The sequence below is a fragment of the Halictus rubicundus genome, unplaced genomic scaffold, assembly GCF_050948215.1.
Source record: "Halictus rubicundus isolate RS-2024b unplaced genomic scaffold, iyHalRubi1_principal scaffold0308, whole genome shotgun sequence".
Lineage (NCBI taxonomy): Eukaryota > Metazoa > Arthropoda > Insecta > Hymenoptera > Halictidae > Halictus > Halictus rubicundus.
This window is the reverse complement of record NW_027488849.1, coordinates 1-12,798: the sequence shown is the minus strand read 5'-3', so window position 1 is coordinate 12,798 and position 12,798 is coordinate 1.

The following is a 12,798-nucleotide window of genomic DNA, read 5'->3' as shown; positions in this document are numbered from 1 at the left end:
AATCCTATCCTCTCCTCTATACTACCCAATCCCCTATCCTATCCTCTATACGATCCTATCCTCTATGCTATCTTATCCTCTATCCGACCCTATCCTTTATCCTATCCTATCCTATCCTCTATCCTATCCTATTCTGTATCCTATACTCTACCCTATCCTATCCTCTATCGTATCCTATCCTCTATCCTATCCAATCCTCGATCCTATCCTCTATCCTATCCTCTATCGTATCCTATCCTCTATCCGATCCTATCCTCTATCCTATCCTATCCTCCATCCTATCCTATTCTCTATCCTATCCTCTACCCTATCCTATCCTCTATCCTATAATATCATTTTTCCTATACTATCCTCTATCCTATCCTATCCTCTATCCTATACTATCCTCTACCCTATCCTATCCTCTATCATATCCTATCCTCTATCCTATCCAATCCCCTATCCTAACCTCTATCCTATCCTATCCTGTATCCTATCCTATCCTCTATCCTATAATATCCTCTATCCTATCCTATCCTCTATCCTATACTCTACCCTATCCTATCCTCTACCCTATCCTATCCTCTATCCTATCCTCTCCTCTATACTACCCAATCTCCTATCCTATCCTCTATCCTATCCTATCGTCTACCCTATCCTATCCTCATGTCCTATCGTATCATGTCCTCTATCCTATCCAATCCCCTAGCCTATCCTCTATTCTGTCCTATCCTCTATCCTATACTATTCTCTATCCTATCCTCTACCCTATCCTATCCTCTATCCTATCCTCTCCTCTATACTACCCAATCCCCTATCCTATCCTCTATCCGATCCTATCCTCTAACCTATCCTATCCTCTGTCCTATCCTATCCTATCCTCTACCCTATCCTATACCCTACCCTATCCTATCCTCTATCCTATCCTATCCTCTATCCTATACAATCCCCTATCCTATCCTATCCTCTACCCTATCCTATCCTCTATCCTATCCTATCCTCTATCCTATTCAATCGCCTATCCTGTCCTATCCTCTACCCTATCCTATCCTCTATCCTATCCTATCCTCTATCCTATCCAATCCCCTATCCTGTCCTCTACCCGATCCTATCCTCTATCCTATTCTATTCTCTATCCTATCCTCTACCCTATCCTATCCTCTATCCTATCCTACCCTCTATGCTATCCAATCCTCTATCCTATCCTCTATCCTATCCTCTATCGTATCCAATCCTCTATCCGATCCTATCCTCTATCCTATCCTATTCTCTATCCTATCCTCTACCCTATCCTATCGTCTATCCTATCCAATCACCTATCCTATCCTCTATACGATCCTATCCTCTATCCTATCCTATCCTCTATCCTATAATATCATCTATCCTATACTATTCTCTATCCTATCCTATCCTCTATCCTATACTATCCTGTATCGTATCCTATCCTCTATCCGATCCTATCCTCTATCCTATCCTATCCTCCATCCTATCCTATTCTCTATCCTATCCTCTACCCTATCCTATCCTCTATCCTATAATATCATTTTTCCTATACTATCCTCTATCCTATCCTATCCTCTATCCTATACTATCCTCTACCCTATCCTATCCTCTATCATATCCTATCCTCTATCCTATCCAATCCCCTATCCTAACCTCTATCCTATCCTATCCTGTATCCTATCCTATCCTCTATCCTATAATATCCTCTATCCTATCCTATCCTCTATCCTATCCTATTCTGTATCCTATACTCTACCCTATCCTATCCTCTATCCTATCCTATCCTCTATCGTATCCTATCCTCTATCCTATCCTATCCTCTATCCTATCCAATCCCCTATCCTATCCTCTATCTTATACTATTCTATATCCTATCCTCTACCCTATCCTATCCTCTATCCTATCCTCTCCTCTATACTACCCAATCCCCTATCCTATCCTCTATCCGATCCTATCCTCTATCCTATCCTATCCTCTATCCTATAATATCATCTATCCTATACTATTCTCTATCCTATCCTATCCTCTATCCTATACTATCCTCTATCGTATCCTATCCTCTATCCTATCCTATCCTCTATTCTATCCAATCCCCTATCCTATCATCTATCCGAGCCTATCCTTTATCCTATCCTATCCTCTATCCTATAATATCATCTATTCTATCCTATCCACTATCCTATCCGATCCTCAATCCTATCCTATCATGAATCCTCTCCTATCCTCTATCCTATCCTATCCTGTATCCTATCCTATCCTCTATCCTATAATATCCTCTATCCTATCCTATCCTCTATCCTATACTATCCTCTATCGTATCCTATCCTCTATCCTATCCTACCCTCTATTCTATCCAATTCCCTATCCTATCATCTATCCGAACCTATCCTCGATCCTACCCTATCCTCTATCCTATACTATTCCCTATCCTATCCTCTACCCTATCCTATCCCCTATCCTATCCTCTCCTCTATACTACCCAATCCCCTATCCTATCCTCTATCCTATCCTATCCTCTACCCTATCCTATCCTCATGTCCTATCGTATCATGTCCTCTATCCTATCCAATCCCCTAGCCTATCCTCTATTCTGTCCTATCCTCTATCCTATACTATTCTCTATCCTATCCTCTACCCTATCCTATCCTCTATCCTATCCTCTCCTCTATACTACCCAATCCCCTATCCTATCCTCTATCCGATCCTATCCTCTATCCTATCCTATCCTCTATCCTATAATATCCTCTATCCTATAATATCATCTATCCTATACTATTCTCTATCCTATCCTATCGTCTATCCTATACTATCCTCTATCGTATCCTATCCTCTATCCTATCCTACCCTCTATTCTATCCAATCCCCTATCCTATCATCTATCCGAACCTATCCTCTATCCTATCCTATCATCTATCCTATAATATCAGCTATCCTATACTATCCTCTATCCTATCCTATCCTCTATCCTATACTATCCTCTACCCTATCCTATCCTCTATCATATCCTATCCTCTATCCTATCCAATCCCCTATCCTAACCTCTATCCTGTCCTATCCTCTATCGAATACTATTCTATATCCTATCCTCTACTATATCCTATCCTCTATCCTATCCTCTCCTCTATACTACCCAATCCCCTATCCTATCCTCTATACGATCCTATCCTCTATCCTATAATATCATTTACCCTATACTATTCTCTATCCTATCCTATCCTCTATCCTATACTATCCTCTATCGTATCCTATCCTCTATCCGATCCTATCCTCTATCCTATCCTATCCTCTATCCTATCCTATTCTGTATCCTATACTCCACCCTATCCTATCCTCTATCCTATCCTATCCTCCATCCTATAATATCCTCTATCCTATCCTATCCTCTATCCTATCCAATCCCCTATCCTATCCTCTATCCTATCCAATCCCCTATCCTATCCTCTATCCGATTCTATCCTTTATCCTATCCTATCCTCTATCCTATCCTATTCTCTATCCTATCCTCTACCCTATCCTATCCTCCATCCTATACTATCATCTATCCTATCCAATTCTCTATCCTCTCCTCTATCGTCTGCTCTATCCTATCCTATCCACTATCCTATCCTATCCTCAATAATATCGTATCCTATATCCTACCCCAACCACCTATCCTATCCTCCATCCTATCCTATCCTCTATCCTATCCTGTCCTCTATCCGATCCTATCCTCTATCCTATCCTCTCCTCAATCCTATCCTATTATGTATCCTATACTCTACCCTATCCTATTCTCTATCCTATCCTATCCTCAATCCTATCCTATCCTCTATCCTATCCAATCCTCGATCCTATCCTCTATCCTATCATCTATCGTATCCTATCCTCTAAACGATCCTATCCTCTATACTATCCTATCCTCTATGCTATCTTATCCTCTATCCGATCCTATCCTCTATCCTATCCTATCCTCTATCCTATCCTCTTCTGTATAATATACTCTACCCTATCCTATCCTCTATCCTATCCTATCCTATTCTCTATCCTATCCTCTATCCTACCCTATCCTCTATCCTATCCAATCCCCTATCCTATCCTCTATCCTATCCTATCCTCTATTCTATCCAATCCCCTATCCTATCATCTATCCGAGCCTATCCTCTATCCTATCCTATCCTCTATCCTATAATATCATCTATCCTATCCTATCCACTATCCTATCCGATCCTCAATCCTATCCTATCATGAATCCTCTCCTATCCTCTATCCTATCCTATCCTGTATCCTATCCTATCCTCTATCCTATAATATCCTCTATCCTATCCTATCCTCTATCCTATACTATCCTCTATCGTATCCTATCCTCTATCCTATCCTACCCTCTATTCTATCCAATTCCCTATCCTATCATCTATCCGAACCTATCCTCTATCCTATCCTATCCTCTATCCTATACTATTCCCTATCCTATCCTCTACCCTATCCTATCCTCTATCCTATCCTCTCCTCTATACTACCCAATCCCCTATCCTATCCTCTATCCTATCCTATCCTCTACCCTATCCTATCCTCATGTCCTATCGTATCATGTCCTCTATCCTATCCAATCCCCTAGCCTATCCTCTATTCTGTCCTATCCTCTATCCTATACTATTCTCTATCCTATCCTCTACCCTATCCTATCCTCTATCCTATCCTCTCCTCTATACTACCCAATCCCCTATCCTATCCTCTATCCGATCCTATCCTCTATCCTATCCTATCCTCTATCCTATAATATCCTCTATCCTATAATATCATCTATCCTATACTATTCTCTATCCTATCCTATCGTCTATCCTATACTATCCTCTATCGTATCCTATCCTCTATCCTATCCTACCCTCTATTCTATCCAATCCCCTATCCTATCATCTATCAGAACCTATCCTCTATCCTATCCTATCCTCTATCCTATAATATCAGCTATCCTATACTAACCTCTATCCTATCCTATCCTCTATCCTATCCTATCCTCTATCCTATACTATACTCTACCCTATCCTATCCTCTATCATATCCTATCCTCTATCCTATCCAATCCCCTATCCTAACCTCTATCCTATCCTATCCTGTATCCTATCCTATCCTCTATCCTATAATATCCTCTATCCTATCCTATCCTCTATCCTATCCTATTCTGTATCCTATACTCTACCCTATCCTATCCTCTATCCTAACCTATCCTCTATCGTATCCTATCCTCTATCCTATCCTATCCTCTATCCTATCCAATCCCCTATCCTATCCTCTATCCTGTCCTATCCTCTATCCTAAACTATTCTATATCCTATCCTCTACCCTATCCTATCCTCTATCCTATCCTCTCCTCTATACTACCCAATCCCCTATCCTATCCTCTATCCGATCCTATCCTCTATCCTATCCTATCCTCTATCCTATAATATCATCTATCCTATACTATTCTCTATCCTATCCTATCCTCTATCCTATACTATCCTCTATCGTATCCTATCCTCTATCCTATCCTATCCTCTATTCTATCCAATCCCCTATCCTATCATCTATCCGAGCCTATCCTTTATCCTATCCTATCCTCTATCCTATAATATCATCTATTCTATCCTATCCACTATCCTATCCGATCCTCAATCCTATCCTATCATGAATCCTCTCCTATCCTCTATCCTATCCTATCCTGTATCCTATCCTATCCTCTATCCTATAATATCCTCTATCCTATCCTATCCTCTATCCTATACTATCCTCTATCGTATCCTATCCTCTATCCTATCCTACCCTCTATTCTATCCAATTCCCTATCCTATCATCTATCCGAACCTATCCTCTATCCTATCCTATACTCTATCCTATACTATTCCCTATCCTATCCTCCACCCTATCCTATCCTCTATCCTATCCTCTCCTCTATACTACCCAATCCCCTATCCTATCCTCTATCCTATCCTATCCTCTACCCTATCCTATCCTCATGTCCTATCGTATCATGTCCTCTATCCTATCCAATCCCCTAGCCTATCCTCTATTCTGTCCTATCCTCTATCCTATACTATCCTCTATCCTATCCTCTACCCTATCCTATCCTCTATCCAATCCTCTCCTCTATACTACCCAATCCCCTATCCTATCCTCTATCCGATCCTATCCTCTATCCTATCCTATCCTCTATCCTATAATATCCTCTATCCTATAATATCATCTATCCTATACTATTCTCTATCCTATCCTATCGTCTATCCTATACTATCCTCTATCGTATCCTATCCTCTATCCTATCCTACCCTCTATTCTATCCAATCCCCTATCCTATCATCTATCCGAACCTATCCTCTATCCTATCCTATCCTCTATCCTATAATATCAGCTATCCTATACTAACCTCTATCCTATCCTATCCTCTATCCTATACTATCCTCTACCCTATCCTATCCTCTATCATATCCTATCCTCTATCCTATCCAATCCCCTATCCTAACCTCTATCCTATCCTATCCTGTATCCTATCCTATCCTCTATCCTATAATATCCTCTATCCTATCCTATCCTCTATCCTATCCTATTCTGTATCCTATACTCTACCCTATCCTATCCTCTATCCTATCCTATCCTCTATCGTATCCTATCCTCTATCCTATCCTATCCTCTATCCAATCCAATCCTCTATCCTATCCTCTATCCTGTCCTATCCTCTATCCTAAACTATTCTATATCCTATCCTCTACCCTATCCTATCCTCTATCCTATCCTCTCCTCTATACTACCCAATCCCCTATCCTATCCTCTATCCGATCCTATCCTCTATCCTATCCTATCCTCTATCCTATAATATCCTCTATCCTATAATATCATCTATCCTATACTATTCTCTATCCTATCCTATCGTCTATCCTATACTATCCTCTATCGTATCCTATCCTCTATCCTATCCTACCCTCTATTCTATCCAATCCCCTATCCTATCATCTATCCGAACCTATCCTCTATCCTATCCTATCCTCTATCCTATAATATCAGCTATCCTATACTAACCTCTATCCTATCCTATCCTCTATCCTATACTATCCTCTACCCTATCCTATCCTCTATCCTATCCAATCCCCTATCCTAACCTCTATCCTATCCTATCCTTTATCCTATCCTATCCTCTATCCTATAATATCCTCTATCCTATCCTATCCTCTATCCTATCCTATTCTGTATCCTATACTCTACCCTATCCTATCCTCTATCCTATCCTATCCTCTATCGTATCCTATCCTCTATCCTATCCTATCCTCTATCCAATCCAATCCCCTATCCTATCCTCTATCCTGTCCTATCCTCTATCCTAAACTATTCTATATCCTATCCTCTACCCTATCCTATCCTCTATCCTATCCTCTCCTCTATACTACCCAATCCCCTATCCTATCCTCTATCCTATACTATCCTCTACCCTATCCTATCCTCTATCATATCCTATCCTCTATCCTATCCAATCCCCTATCCTAACCTCTATCCTATCCTATCCTGTATCCTATCCTATCCTCTATCCTATAATATCCTCTATCCTATCCTATCCTCTATCCTATCCTATTCTGTATCCTATACTCTACCCTATCCTATCCTCTATCCTATCCTATCCTCTATCGTATCCTATCCTCTATCCTATCCTATCCTCTATCCTATCCAATCCCCTATCCTATCCTCTATCCTGTCCTATCCTCTATCCTAAACTATTCTATATCCTATCCTCTACCCTATCCTATCCTCTATCCTATCCTCTCCTCTATACTACCCAATCCCCTATCCTATCCTCTATCGTATCCTATCCTCTATCCTATCCTATCCTCTATTCTATCCAATCCCCTATCCTATCATCTATCCGAGCCTATCCTTTATCCTATCCTATCCTCTATCCAATAATATCATCTATTCTATCCTATCCACTATCCTATCCGATCCTCAATCCTATCCTATCATGAATCCTCTCCTATCCTCTATCCTATCCTATCCTGTATCCTATCCTATCCTCTATCCTATCCTATCCTCTATCGTATCCTATCCTCTATCCTACCCTACCCTCTATTCTATCCAATCCCCTATCCTATCATCTATCCGAACCTATCCTCTATCCTATCCTATCATCTATCCTATAATATCAGCTATCCTATACTATCCTCTATCCTATCCTATCCTCTATCCTATACTATCCTCTACCCTATCCTATCCTCTATCATATCCTATCCTCTATCCTATCCAATCCCCTATCCTAACCTCTATCCTGTCCTATCCTCTATCGTATACTATTCTATATCCTATCCTCTACTATATCCTATCCTCTATCCTATCCTCCCCTCTATACCAGCCAATCCCCTATCCTATCCTCTATACGATCCTATCCTCTATCCTATAATATCATTTACCCTATACTATTCTCTATCCTATCCTATCCTCTATCCTATACTATCCTCTATCGTATCCTATCCTCTATCCGATCCTATCCTCTATCCTATCCTATCCTCTATCCTATCCTATTCTGTATCCTATACTCTACCCTATCCTATCCTCTATCCTATCCTATCCTCCATCCTATAATATCCTCTATCCTATCCTATCCTCTATCCTATCCAATCCCCTATCCTATCCTCTATCCGATCCTATCCTCTATCCTATCCTATCCTCTATCCTATCCTATTCTCTATCCTATCCTCTACCCTATCCTATCCTCCATCCTATACTATCATCTATCCTATCCAATTCTCTATCCTCTCCTCTATCGTCTGCTCTATCCTATCCTATCCACTATCCTATCCTATCCTCAATAATATCCTATCCTATATCCTACCCCAAACACCTATCCTATCCTCCATCCTATCCTATCCTCTATCCTATCCTGTCCTCTATCCGATCCTATCCTCTATCCTATCCTCTCCTCAATCCTATCCTATTATGTATCCTATTCTCTACCCTATCCTATCCTCTATCCTATCCTATCCTCCATCCTATAATATCCTCTATCCTATCCTATCCTCTATCCTATCCAATCCCCTATCCTATCCTCTATCCGATCCTATCCTCTATCCTATCCTATCCTCTATCCTATCCTATTCTCTATCCTATCCTCTACCCTATCCTATCCTCCATCCTATACTATCATCTATCCTATCCAATTCTCTATCCTCTCCTCTATCGTCTGCTCTATCCTATCCTATCCACTATCCTATCCTATCCTCAATAATATCCTATCCTATATCCTACCCCAAACACCTATCCTATCCTCCATCCTATCCTATCCTCTATCCTATCCTGTCCTCTATCCGATCCTATCCTCTATCCTATCCTCTCCTCAATCCTATCCTATTATGTATCCTATACTCTACCCTATCCTATCCTCTATCCTATCCTATCCTCTATCCTATCCAATCCCCTAACCTATCCTCTATCCGATCCTATCCTCTACCGTATCCTGTCCTCTATCCTATCCGATCCTCTATCCTATCCTATCCTCTACCCTATCCTATCCTCTATCCTATCCTATCCTCTATCCTATCCTATCCTCTATTCTATCCAATCCCCTATCCTATTATCTATCCGAGCCTATCCTCTATCCTATCCTATCCTCTATCCTATAATATCATCTATCCTATCCTATCCACTATCCTATCCGATCCTCAATCCTATCCTATCATGAATCCTCTCCTATCCTCTATCCTATCCTATCCTGTATCCTATCCTATCCTCTATCCTATAATATCCTCTATCCTATCCTATCCTCTATCCTATCCTATTCTGTATCCTATACTCTACCCTATCCTATCCTCTATCCTATCCTATCCTTTATCCTATCCTATCCTCTATCCTATAATATCATCTATCCTATACTATTCTCTATCCTATCCTATCCTCTATACTATCCTATCCTCTACCCTATCCTATCCTCATGTCCTATCGTATCATGTCCTCTATCCTATCCAATCCCCTAGCCTATCCTCTATTCTGTCCTATCCTCTATCCTATACTATTCTCTATCCTATCCTCTACCCTATCCTATCCTCTATCCTATCCTCTCCTCTATACTACCCAATCCCCTATCCTATCCTCTATCCGATCCTATCCTCTATCCTATCCTATCCTCTATCCTATACTATCCTCTATCGTATCCTATCCTCTATCCTATCCTACCCTCTATTCTATCCAATTCCCTACCCTATCATCTATCCGAACCTATCTTCTATCCTATCCTATCCTCTATCCTATACTATTCTCTATCCTATCCTCTACCCTATCCTATCCTCTATCCTATCCTCTCCTCTATACTACCCAATCCCCTATCCTATCCTCTATCCTATCCTATCCTCTACCCTATCCTATCCTCATGTCCTATCGTATCATGTCCTCTATCCTATCCAATCCCCTAGCCTATCCTCTATTCTGTCCTATCCTCTATCCTATACTATTCTCTATCCTATCCTCTACCCTATCCTATCCTCTATCCTATCCTCTCCTCTATACTACCCAATCCCCTATCCTATCCTCTATCCGATCCTATCCTCTATCCTATCCTATCCTCTATCCTATAATATCCTCTATCCTATAATATCATCTATCCTATACTATCCTCTATCCTATCCTATCCTCTATCCTATAATATCTTCTATTCTATACTATTCTCTATCCTATCCTATCCTCTATCCTATACTATCCTCTATCGTATCCTATCCTCTATCCGATCCTATCCTCTATCCTATCCTATCCTCTATCCTATCCTATTCTGTATCCTATACTCTACCCTATCCTATCCTCTATCCGATCCTATCCTCTATCCTATCCTATCCTCCATCCTATCCTATTCTCTATCCTATCCTCTACCCTATCCTATCCTGTATCCTATAATATAATTTATCCTATACTATTCTCTATCCTATCCTATCCTCTATCCTATACTATCCTCTATCGTATCCTAACCTCTATCCGAACCTATCCTCTATCCTATCCTATCCTCTATGCTATCCAATCCTCTATCCTATCCTATCCTATCCTCTACCCTATCCTATCCTCTATCCTATCCTATCCTCTATCCTATCCTATCCTCTATCCTATCCAATCCCCTATCCTGTCCTCTATCCGATCCTATCCTCTATCCTATTCTATTCTCTATCCTATCCTCTACCCTATCCTATCCTCTATCCGATCCTATTGTCTATCCTATCCTATCCTCTATCCTATCCTATTCTGTATCCTATACTCTACCCTATCCTATCCTCTATCCGATCCTATCCTCTATCCTATCCTATCCTCCATCCTATCCTATTCTCTATCCTATCCTCTACCCTATCCTATCCTGTATCCTATAATATCATTTATCCTATACTATTCTCTATCCTATCCTATCCTCTATCCTATACTATCCTCTATCGTATCCTAACCTCTATCCGAACCTATCCTCTATCCTATCCTATCCTCTATGCTATCCAATCCTCTATCCTATCCTATCCTATCCTCTACCCTATCCTATCCTCTATCCTATCCTATCCTCTATCCTATCCTATCCTCTATCCTATCCAATCCCCTATCCTGTCCTCTATCCGATCCTATCCTCTATCCTATTCTATTCTCTATCCTATCCTCTACCCTATCCTATCCTCTATCCGATCCAATCCTCTATCCTATCCTATTCTCTATCCTATCCTCTACCCTAACCTATCCTCTATCCTATAATATCATCTATCCTATACTATTCTCTATCCTATCCTATCCTCTATCCTATACTATCCTGTATCGTATCCTGTCCTCTATCCGATCCTATCCTCTATCCTATCCTATCCTCTATCCTATCCTATCCTCAATCCTATCCTATTATGTATCCTATACTCTACCCTATCCTATCCTCTATTCTATCCTATCCTCTATCCTATCCAATCCTCTATCCTATCCTCTATCCTATCCTATTCTGTATCCTACACTCTACCCTATCCTATCCTCTATCGTATCCTATCCTCTATCCGAACATATCCTCTATCCTATCCTATCCTCTATCCTATCCTATTCCCTATCCTATCCTATCCTCTATCCTATCCTATTCTCTATCCTATCCGCTACCCTATCCTATCCTCTATCCTATCCTATCCTCTATCCTATCCAATCCTCTATCCTATCCTCTATCGTATCCTATCCTCTATCCGATCCTATCCTCTATACTATCCTATCCTCTACCCTATCCTATCCTCTATCCTATCCTATCCTCTATCCTATCCTATCCTCTACCCTATCCTATCCTCTATCCTATCCTATCCTCTATCCTATCCTATCCTGTATCCTATCCTATTCTCTATCCTATCCTCTACCCTATCCTATCCTCCATCCTATACTATCATCTATCCTATCATATTCTCTATCCTGTCCTCTATCGTCTGCTCTATCCTATCCTATCCACTATCCTATCCTATCCTCAAACCTATCCTATCCTCTATCCTATCCAATCACCTATCCTATCCTCTATACGATCCTATCCTCTATCCTATCCTATTCCCTATCCTATCCTATCCTCTATCGTATCCTATTCTCTATCCTATCCGCTACCCTATCCTATCCTCTATCCTATCCTATCCTCTATCCTATCCAATCCTCTATCCTATCCTCTATCGTATCCTATCCTCTATCCTATCCTACCCTCTATTCTATCCAATCCCCTATCCTATCATCTATCCGAACCTATCCTCTATCCTATCCTATCCTCTATCCTATAATATCAGCTATCCTATACTATCCTCTATCCTATCCTATCCTCTATCCTATACTATCCTCTACCCTATCCTATCCTCTATCATATCCTAT